The sequence below is a fragment of the Haplochromis burtoni genome, unplaced genomic scaffold, assembly GCF_018398535.1.
Source record: "Haplochromis burtoni strain Fernald_Lab_line unplaced genomic scaffold, NCSU_Asbu1 Contig_19, whole genome shotgun sequence".
In the NCBI taxonomy this organism is placed as follows: domain Eukaryota; kingdom Metazoa; phylum Chordata; class Actinopteri; order Cichliformes; family Cichlidae; genus Haplochromis; species Haplochromis burtoni.
In genome coordinates, this window is record NW_024582380.1 from 1,140,556 (window position 1) to 1,151,902 (window position 11,347).

At 40.2% G+C, this 11,347-nt stretch overlaps 1 long non-coding RNA gene across 1 annotated transcript; it reads right to left on the minus strand.

The window, feature by feature from the left end:
- Positions 1-1,018: 1,018 nt before the first annotated feature.
- Positions 1,019-1,396, minus strand: LOC106633066. The gene is made up of 2 exons (XR_001336076.2): positions 1,296-1,396; positions 1,019-1,214 (listed from the first exon to the last, which is right to left on the minus strand). It is a non-coding gene; the product is annotated as an uncharacterized LOC106633066 (long non-coding RNA).
- Positions 1,397-11,347: the final 9,951 nt, after the last annotated feature.

Consider the following 11,347-nt stretch of genomic DNA (forward strand, 5'->3'; position numbering starts at 1 on the left):
ATGCCAGAAGTTTGGTAGATGATACATGACTCTATATGAAATGGACAAAGCCATCTTGGTGTTACCCATTAGTCCTGTTTTGACATCTTCAGCCTTTGTTTTACTCAACCAGACATTAGCCAGGAATAACCTCTGGTTAAGAAAGAACACGTCCAAAACGTCTCCAGCTTTATCACCTATTTCAATCTGAGTTGAATTATGATTTCAAATGAACATTGTGATTATATATTTTTTTTTAAAAAGAAGCGAGCAACTGGTACCATATATTCATTAGGAAACAGTTTAGCATTAAATAAGTTAAAAAATAGCATATTACTGCCTCTGCAACCAAAGGAGCCTCCCCTTGGTGCTCATTGCAAAAAATACAGGTTTAAGACACTTCAGGGCTTCACTGTTCACATCTGGAGGCTACATAAACTCACTGGCCACTTTATTAGAAACACTTGTTTCTTAATCGGCCAATCACATGGCAACTATTGAAACTGTATCAAGATGACCTGTTAAAGTTCAATCTGAGCATCAGAATGAAGAACAATGGTGATTTAAGTTACTCTGAATATGACATGGTTTCATGTCTCCAGGGTTTACAGAGAATAGGTGGAAAAGTGAAAATATCCAGTGAGCAGGAGGTGAGAAAGCCTTGTTGATGCCAAAGGTCAGAGAAAATGTCCAGTCTTTACAACTAAGGGTATCCAGAAGAGCATCTCTGAATGCGCCACACCGTTGTCTTGATTTCTGCTGTGCCAATGTCATGAAAGCATGGATCTGTCCTACATCCCATCAATTGTTCAGGTTGGTGATGGTCACGTAATTGTAATTCGGGTGATGTTTTCTTTGCACATTTTGCCCCCCTTGATGTCACAGAATAGTATTGCTGCTGACCATGTCCATGGTTAAACTGAGTGTATATATCCAAATCAAAGTAATCAAAGTATGGCTAATCCGGTCTTTAAGTCTGACGTCATTAGCCGTATCCGGGTCCAAAATCTGTTTCTGTCTGAGGACTCACATGCAGGACTCAGAGGCACAGTCAGTATTTATTACAGTTCCACCAGGTGTATATACAAACAGTGCAGGGGATAGTGCTATATACAAAGCGGTGACAGGGAAAAGGCTCCGGGGAAATCCAGGTAGGGAAAAGACACTTGCTCCTCTTCTGACACTCACACAAAAAGGGAATCCGCTCGGGGAATGCAGGGTCGGGTCCAGGGGATCTATGTACAGAAGGAAACACACGTTAGAGGTTTTGCACAGGGAAGCAAAAGAGAACTTGCTCAGAGCCGGGCTGCACTGACGCGAGTCACACACAACGATCCAGCGATGAGTAGAAGCCACTCCCTGGCTTAAATGCTGGCTGCACTGATGAGGCCCAGGTGTTTCCTCTTCAGAAGGGCGTGGGCCAAGGGCGCGAACCCACCATGAGTTCCGCCCTGGCGGGAGAGCGAGAGAGAGAGCAAGAGAGAGAGAGAGAGAGCAAGAGAGAGAACACTACTAGTCAGCGGCCTGCTGATCTGGCCGTGACAGTTTCAGGTCCCAAAGTCAAAGGAACACTGCAGCATCACTGAGAGTTAAATACTGTCTAAATTCTTTCATCTTCAATAAAATGATCAGTGTTGCTACTTTACCAAGTGTAAGAATTAAGTTTAACATCCAGGCATCCATGAAAACAAAATCTATGTCATTTAACGGAGTCAGAAGTTAGCAGGAAGTTAGCTTGCTAGCTTTTATCTAAAGATGGTATAGCATGCTCTGACTGAGAGATTTCTGAAAAAATTAAAACGTACAGCTCTGTTATCACTTCCGACATAAATGAAGAGAGAAAACTAAACAGCAGTGACGTTTGTAGGGTTACGAAGTTGGACTAGCTGGTATATAATGATATGCTACGTGGTGGCTAGCTACACAGCTATGGTTAGAATAATATAAACACATTAGCACAGTGAAGCAGGAGGATGAATGCAATTTTTTTTTCCACTCGATAAAAGTTAACGTGAGGGTTCCTGATGGTTAGGGACAAATGCAATCGCATGGCAGGATGCTGTAAACGGACCAAACTTCAGTCAGGAGAACAACTGAGATAATCCATCCACAATACGAGGTTAGTCATTAATATACTGCTGCATGGGCTGTGCTGTAGTTACATTGTAAGGTTTTAAAAACTGAGCATTAAAATAAACAGTGGTAATAAAACTGAGAGAGGCCGACAGTGATCACTGCCTTTTTTCACGGGCTTGTTCAGTTTAAATAGAACAAGATAAAAAGCATTAAAACATGTTAAAAACACAACAGCCTTAATAAACGCAGAGTAGTTTGGAAAGAAGCAGGTTTCATACGTCATCACTTAAAGACCAGAACAGCACCACAGAATTACAACTGGTATTAATAAAATAAAAATATTAAGTTAATGTTTTTAACATACATTGAAACAAAAACAAAACCACAAACAATCTGCAGCATTGATGGTATTTTCTGGGAAATCTAACATTAATGAGTGTAGCCTAGACTGTATGAGCACATTATGAGTTATTGCTTAGCCTGAACAAAACGACACAAATCTTTGTGACTCTTATGTGACCCACACTGCTCCTGATCATCCCAATCAAATGCAAAATATGCCCAATGTACAGGACTCTTAGAGTCACTGCTTTTGTTGTTCAGTGCCCAGTATCTGTACCTACTGCATCTACACTCCCATCAAAATCAAATCTTTATACAAAATGTAACTCTGGACTCTCTGGACGCTCTGGATTTTTCATCCAATTTCTAGCAAAAGTGTCCCTTATACTTATGGTAATAATTCTGATTACAAACCACTAAGATTAAAATGTTTTTGATTAATTAGAACAAATAAATGAAAGCTGAAAAAAATCTGTCCTGATGAAAAATATTATTAAAAGGATTCCAAGTTTGCGAATGGATGGATGGATGGATTCTAAGTTTGATTGTTGTTTAGTATTCCACCTACCTTTGCAGAGAAGACTGAAAGGACCATTTGTGAGGATAACAATTAAAGCGATGCCAGCTTAATCATACTTTTTCATGCATTCGTTAAACCAGAGAAACAATGGAAAAGTACTTATGAGTTTTATCAAGTTTGCAGATAATCAACTTTATGCAATGTATTTATTTTCCGTGGCTATTTTGCTTTAATTTGACAGCACAAGAAATTGATGAGCGCTGAAATTAAATTGGTGATGCCATTTTGCATGCTCGTCTTACACTGGAATGGAAGATTTGTTAAAAATTGATCACTCTAAGATATCGAGACCAAGAGTTTAGAAATCTTCTTTTTTTAGAGCATTGTTCCAATTCCTGATAGCTGAATTATCAACTTTGTCCTGGCGAATGTCCAAAGCAGTGGGAAAATGTTTTTTTGAAATGCACTCAGATTAGCATTAGGGCCACGGCCCACAGCCAGCTGCATTTGGTGTGTTCTCCTACTGCAGATGAGTGCAAATACCACCACACTGACCCGACTCCAGGTGTGTTTGTTTTGCTGGGCCGATGCCAGATGAAGAAACACAGTGGGAGCACGTGGGAGGACAAAGATTCCCAAAGCAAGAAATTAATTCTGTGATTATAAGTGAGAAACAAAACAAGCAAAAGAAACATTTTATGATACTGCTAATAGAAGCTAATTGTGTTTTTCTTTTTCCTGTCTTAACTAACTGATTTCTTTCTGCAGACAGATTTGATTTCATTTGGAGTCTGCTCAAACACTGGTGGTTTAAGACTGTGAAGCAAAGAAGCATAAAGTCTCATCAATCACTGCCTCATTACCACCACAGTGTCCTCACAGCTCACCCCAAGTATGTGAGTGTATGTGCGAGTGTGTGCAGCGTCTGTCGGCTCAATGGGAGAAAGAGCGAACCATCTCGCTCCGAATCTGAACGGCCTCTTTGATCTCCCAAAACCAAACAGGGAGAGAAACTCTTGCCCCTCACAGAGAGGATTAAATATCCCTGAGTCGGGACATCGCAACTCTCTCTCACCACCCTCCTTCCCCTCCTTCCACCGCTCCTTCCTCTGCTCCCTTCCTCCTCACGTCTACCCTGGTTATCACTGAGTCTCCAGAGGGGCTGGAGGGAAAGGAGTGCGAATGAAGAAGAGAAGAGGAGGGGGGGAAAAATTAGAGGAGAGACTGTGCTGCTTTAAGAGCCAAGAGGACATCTGGGTCCACGAGGACTTTGACTGCTTCACCCACACAGGTCAAAGTCTGGATAGGTCACAGCTCTGCCCTGAGGTTCTTTGTGTTTGTGTGTGTATTTGGAGGGGTATTGTCTGGGTCAGAAGGGAACAGCCAGGATCTCACATCAACCAGGATTTATTTAAGAGTTAGTCGGCTGTCAGAAAGAAAAGGATTTGTTTAAGAGAGGAATGGGAGGGGTGGAGGGGAACAGCCAAATAAAAGAGTGTAGGAGGTCTTCGCTGGTGTACTAACCCTGATACATTTTAAGGTGACCCTTTGAATTCCAGTCCACACACATCGCTTTCCTCTGTGCCCAAACTGTCAAGACGGTTTGTTGTAGGTGAAAAGGTATACATGTGATTTCTCTCAGATCATTCTTGTCCTCTCAGTCTTCTGACCGTAGAAGGCCGATAGATCTGAGCGTGAATGCGTCGGGGTTAATGTCGGTGATGTCTGACAAGAACAGGGAGTTAAGGGTGATGATAGATCTCTTTGTTAGCCTGGCAATGAAAATAGGCCCTTTGAGAATGTAAATATGAGCACTGAATCTTTCAGACAGCAACCAGTGGTATTGATTCCTGCCCATTTAAACCACATGGGCCGTCTGCTGTTTTAGTGGAGACAGGTACGCTGTATGACCCCTAAAACTCGAGCGAGTGCGCTGTTTTAAACGTAAGCACGCCACCTGAACTGAGACATGTGGTGTTGCAAAATGATGCTGGATGTGTGAATCGCTTTGCAAATTTGACTTTGTTCTGGCCAAAGATTTGCAGCCACAGATTGGCAGCTTATAATTAAAACAACAGCATCACTGTTCATATGTGTTTACATGAGTAAATGACCACATTGTGGTTTTTACTGTGCTGAATGTGGCTGACTTCAGAGCTTAAACACCATCTATTGCCTGTTAATGTTTAGTTAAATATGTTCAGTAGAGGTAATAGCTCACAAGTGAACAATTCATTTGTAGCTTTTTCTGTGCAACTGTAAAGTTTTACGCAGGTTGCTGTTTGCAATGCTGTGCAGAGCGGGCATGCTTTGCTCCCCCTCCCCTCCCTTGTGTTTTGTTTTATAGTTTCTCAACAGTACTTGTTTTAATTTGTTTACTGGTTTGCGAGCGCTTTTTATTTAAGAAAAAAAAATAACTGTAAACTGTAAACCACCACAGCAGACCCGATGGCGTTTTCATGCTTCGCAGCATCATTTATTCTCACAATAATCATGCGGTTGCTGTAACAGTACATTCAACGGCTGCAGCTCTCCCGCTGCCATCACCACCACCACCAACAACACAAGCAGAGCACAGGTTTTAAGCCGGCGAGGCGTGATTGCATATGCGGCCTCGCAGGCCACACCCCGCCAAAATAATAAAGCATTTTCTATTTAATTATAAACTTTGTCCTAATTATGTCCTGAGTTTTAACTATTTAATAATAAAAAAGGAAACATCATAAAAAACATTTAACGTCATGAAAATTGAGATTTAGCAACTCAAGGACGCATCCACCTTATTTATTGAAAGTATCGGTATCGGCGATACTGGCCTGTATTTACTTGGTATCAGATCGATACCAAAATATGAAGTATTGCACACCACTACCAGTGACAGAAACCCACAGAATCGATTAAGCCTGCACGGTTCCATGTCTACTATAAAACATTGTAAGTTTAACCGATTAAATAAATTAAGGGATCTCATTTTCAGAAGGACAAGTTATGCTAACTCTAATGAAGTCGAGTTAAATACGTTTAGAACGACACCAAAGTCGAACAGCTCTAGTTTTAGGTTTAATGGAACAGAATGAAATGGCAACATTGTTATAGACTTACTGACAACTCAAAGTTGTTAGTAATGCGTCTAATAAAACCTAGCAATTTTTATGGTAAATTCAGAAAATGGTTGGCAGATATTTACGTTTTTGCCTTTTCCCTGTGCCCCATACACCGCACAGTTACAGGAACTCTGCTTTTATTGCCATTTAAGCAACAATCCGGAGCAAGAGTGCAGAAAGGTAGTCATTAACTGCTACCGGAGTCTCAGTCATGGTGGCCTGTTAATAGCTAAACCTTTAAACTGTTCTTCGTCACCTAAATAGCCGAAATCACATCACACATCCAAGTCGACACAACTGAAATAAAAATCGCAACACGACTAAATGAAGGGTTTTAAGATAGACCGTAAAAGTCCCGTGAACATGTACTTGCCATTGCAGAAGTGTTTATAAAAACTGAGTATAAATAAATAGTCAAAACTGCTGAAACTCCCCAGCAAGCAGGACGAAAGGACAGGCAAGGGAACTGGTTCTCAACTGGAGCTGGAGCTTAATTCCCATCCTTGCTATCATACGTTTTTATGTTTTAATGCATGGAATACAACAAATACCCCAAATTTGCATATAAAATATAACATCTCTCTTTCTTCTTTATGCTTTTGCTTAATGCTTTAGTGTGTAAGTGTACACTTTTAATCTCTGAGTTTGTCCCCCCCTCACTACTACCTTCAGCAAAGGTCAACGCTTTCTGCGAGGGGTTAATACAATCACCATTACTGCTTCCTGCTGCTGTGCTGGGGCAGAGGAGGCAGGGCATGGAGGAGAGGTGGGGGTAGGCAGGAGGATGAGAGAGACAGCCAGTGCAGACAGAGGAAGGGGTAACTCTGACATGACAATGACAAATTGCCTTGTATTTATTCAAACTGTGTAATGTGATCTTTTGGCTGTGTTGTAATGTGTGTTTTCAGAGAGTTTGACCCTGCTGATGACTTAACACTAACAAGCTCGTAACAAGGGGAGGGCAAGGTGAGCTGAAGACAATGAAGTTAGTGGACTAACAGGAACGATATTCACCGACGTTCACATAGAAACACGTCTAACAAGCAAATCTGATCTCACAGTATATGTATACAAGTTACTAAGACCTGAGAACTTACTGTTTGATTACATGATTCTTGTTAAATGTCATTTTATTTCAATGCATGAGCCCACAGAATATGAAAAAATGAACATGTTTAGTATTGGAAAACATATTTTTTCCCAGTAACAATTATTGAAAGGAAACAATCAGAAAGGAATATATTTAAAATTTTAAAATATATTATCAGGTGCAGAAATGATGTCTTTTGGTAACTTAGCGTTCATATGTATCCATAGCTTGTATATCGTTAGCTTCATAGCATAAGTGCCTAAGTCATTTTTTGGTCAAATTGAGATTTTTGCCTAACTTTACTCCCCTACCACTGCTGCATCATCCTGTCCGTCACAAAAAAAACACAAAAAAATGACTTAGGCACTTATGCTATGAAGCTAACGATATTAAGGGTGGATAATATCTGATTTTGGCTGTTGTCACAAATCAGACTCATAAAGACATTCGTATGGACGCCCATTTCCACCCCTAACCAAAAAAAGAAGTTTCCATAACTCTAAATTTCGAGTTGTTTTCACAAAATTTTGACTTATTAACTCGAAATTTACAGTTAGCTCTGCCAATCAGAAATCTACATGAATTACGTCATTTCCTTGTTACCCGGAAGCTGAAGCCCTCAGCTACAAATGCTACAGCTAAGCTACCAGTATTACATCCAGTCATGAATGCACAAATTGCTGAGTATTTTCAGCGTGGCTTCACAAATGATGAAATCCTTGTGTTATTAGCTGAATCACATGGCGTTACTATCAGCAAATGTACTCTCAAAAGCACCAATTTGTTGCTATACATTGGTAGCTCACAATCCGGTTTTGAGTCCGCATTCCTCTGCGCCATATCCTCCCGGGTAACAAGAAAATGACGTAATTCACTTAGATTACTGATTGTTAGCGCTACCTTTCTCAAAATTTCGAGTTAAGAAGTTACAGATACTTTTTTTAGTGGCGGAAACGGGCTTCCATATATTCGGACAAGTGAACCAATGATTTAACAGTCATGATAACAACAAAAGTATACCTTCTTTCAGTTCTCAGGGAGTTCTCATGTCAGAAAACAACATGAATTATCTCAAATTAGAAAAGATATGAGCAATGATCTCAGAGAAGTTGTTGCCCAGTCTGGGAAAGGTCATATGGAAATGTCCAAGTTTAAGTCCATCATTCCAATGAGAAAGATTCACAAGTGGAAAAATCATTCAAGCAGTCTTTACAGGAGTGGCTGTCCCAGCAAAGACCATGTAGAGAAGCTAAAAAAAATAGGACCTACATTGCACTGGACACCTTGCCAACAGTGACACACTCGTCAGTAAACCAAAGTATTTTAGAGGAAAATGTGCAGCCAACTGTCCGACAGCTAAAGCTTCACCCACATTAGGTCATTTAACAGGACAATGATCCCAACACAGCAGCAAATCCTCGACAGAATGGCTGGAACAAAGAAAAGAACACAATGATCCAAAGTCCAGACCTTAGCATGAATGAAATGCTGGGGTAAGACCTCAAGAAAATCACGTTTAAACGAATCCCCATAAACCTCAATGTTCTAAAGACGTGGGGGCCAAAATTCCTTCATAAGGATGTGAGAGACTGATAAAGTCATACAGAAAACAATTACTTCAGGTTTTTGCTGCTGAAGGTGGTTCTAGTAGCTATTTAATCGTGGGGTGCTCTTAGTCTTTCACACACTGCTTCTGCATATTTGCTTCGTTTTTGTTAAATAAATAATGACACGGTGTAATATCTCATGTATCATTGTTCAGCTGAGGTTGTATTCACTCAGTTTTAACACCTGGTGAGGACTATATAACTTTTACTATCTTAATAAGTAAAATCTTTGAATAAAAAGGTTTGTATTTTATTATAGTGCCAGCAAGAGAGCTTCCAGGAGTGGTGGGTTTGGAAATGTTTTTGAAGAAACTGTAAATGCAGAGAAAAGCTGAATAGCTCACTCGTTAAGGTCTGTTTCAATACAACTGAATTTTAAATAAGTAAGTGCGTAACTGAGAGACCGACCTTAAGGGGCCAACTTCACGTGTCGTCAGTCATATGGGAGCCACACACTAAAGCATACTTCTGAATGGGTACCGTACATTACAACATTATCATCCTGGTGTATTACATAAACATAAACTAGCAATTGAGACCCTGAACTTTATTTTGGTAATAAGAAAAGCAGGTTTCATGTTTCAGACCTGGAGTTTGTGCTCATTCTTTATATGGAGTCATTGAATCACATGCAAAGCAGAGTTGAGCTCTTTTTAGCTGCTGAAGAGCTCAAAGATTTGTTGACTTTTTCTGTTTTCTTGTGTTAAAAACTAAAGACACGCAAGCAGGTGTTGAGGCTTTACAGATGTTGGAAGGTAACTTTAAAGCCAATTAGAGAAATTGAGAAAAATGTCAAATATGCTAATAAAATTATTAAAATGATATTAGGTGCAGAGGAAACTCATAGCTACTCTTTTTCCTTCCATAATAGGCCACACAGCCAAACTTAGTGACATAACAGTCAGACAGACTGTGCGTCAGTGCACAGGTAATACAACCTCCGCTGGTTCTCTTCGCACTGCCCTCTGGATTATTGACACAGACACCTGCAGGGATCCGGGAAGTCAACACAGGCCGATGAACACGGCCAACACACACATACGCCGATACGCAGAGCCAGCACGCTACAGGATGAGTCATGTAGAGCTGAGGTCATTGCAGAGATCTTTAGACATTAGGGAGTAAAGAAGGGAAGCACCTGCCTGAGCAGACTTTAGGGAGAGAAGGCAAGACTGGGGTGAAAATGGCATTGACGTGAGCGTACTGGAGAAAACCGTGAGAGTGTTTTTGAGGCTGTGACACCTCATGTATCAAAAGGCCTTTTTAATTAGGCGCCTTTTCTGCTGTTGATTCCCCAATTAATGTTGCAAACATTCAACAATAAATGCAGTACTTGTTTCTCACATTATTGCCACATCATAGCTCAAGTGTGTAAAGCAGCTTAATTAGTCATTAATACCAAAGCTGCTAAACATAAACATTAACTTAGGGGAAGCAGCGCTCTCTTTGCTGTGGCTCCACAAAACAGGAAGCAGGAAGCTCGGATTAAACAACACTACGCTGATATTTCTGATAAAACTAGATGAAACAAAGATAGCAAGTAATGAGTTTTGCTTTTGGATATCTGCAAATCTGCAGTCTTCTTAGTGTTGCTTTCTTTCCTCTTGTCTTAAGCCATTTTCACAAATGAATTCCTGGCAATGTCGCCTAGCTAGCTGTAATTTTTCCAGGAAATTCCTTTGATTTGTATCACTTTGATATCACAAACACTTTCTGATATAGAAGCTTGTGGATGGTAACCGAAAGCATCCGGCTGAGGTGCAACTTGCTGAGGGTCTTTTGACTTAAGAATGCAGATGTATGTTTAAATAAATAAAATAAATTGAAACTTATGCACCCAGTTCTGTTTTTTAAGTCCTTAGAGACATTTGTTACAAGCAACTACAAGCACAGTTTAAAGAAATCATCAAATGCCTAAAATTACATTCATGCCCATGATGAGTGGTTAACTGTAAATAGTTCTTAGAAAAGGTGTTTCCAGAGTGAAAAATTGCCAACTGAGTAGTTAACATTGCTTTAGCTAGCTTTAATGTTGGACGTGTGTGTGTGTGTGTATAGGGACTGATTTGATTTTGGACCAGCATCCAGTGGACACTGGAGAATCTGCAGCTTCTGCACATCTGGGTTGGTTCAGTCCCAGATTGTCTTTGAGCAAATCTGTGTTGTTTTGTTATAAAGTATCTAGAGGTTTGTTCTCAGTACTATTTATTCATTTCTTGATTCAGAATTAAAGCCAACATCACAGCAGATGGTCGAATATGACAACACAAAACAGGTTTTGACACCTTCCCTTAATCCATGTTTGTGTAGCACACTACATATAATATGTAAAAACTTTTGTAGTGCGTACACTTTAATGGATTAGAGTTTTCTCAGATATGGATCCAGTTACGTGCACAACATTTGACCATGACTGCATTTTGCAGCTTGTGGACCGCACATATCAGACCATAAATATCTGCAGGTGTTAGCAAGCTATTTAGCATACCATTATTGAAAACTCGTTAGTGGTCCCTTCTTTCTATTATGGAGCCAATGTGAACACACTTTACTACTTAAAATAAGAAGTTTAAGTAAAGAAGGGACGCGACGCCTGTTCAGTGCTTATTGTTAAACAGATTCTTACTGA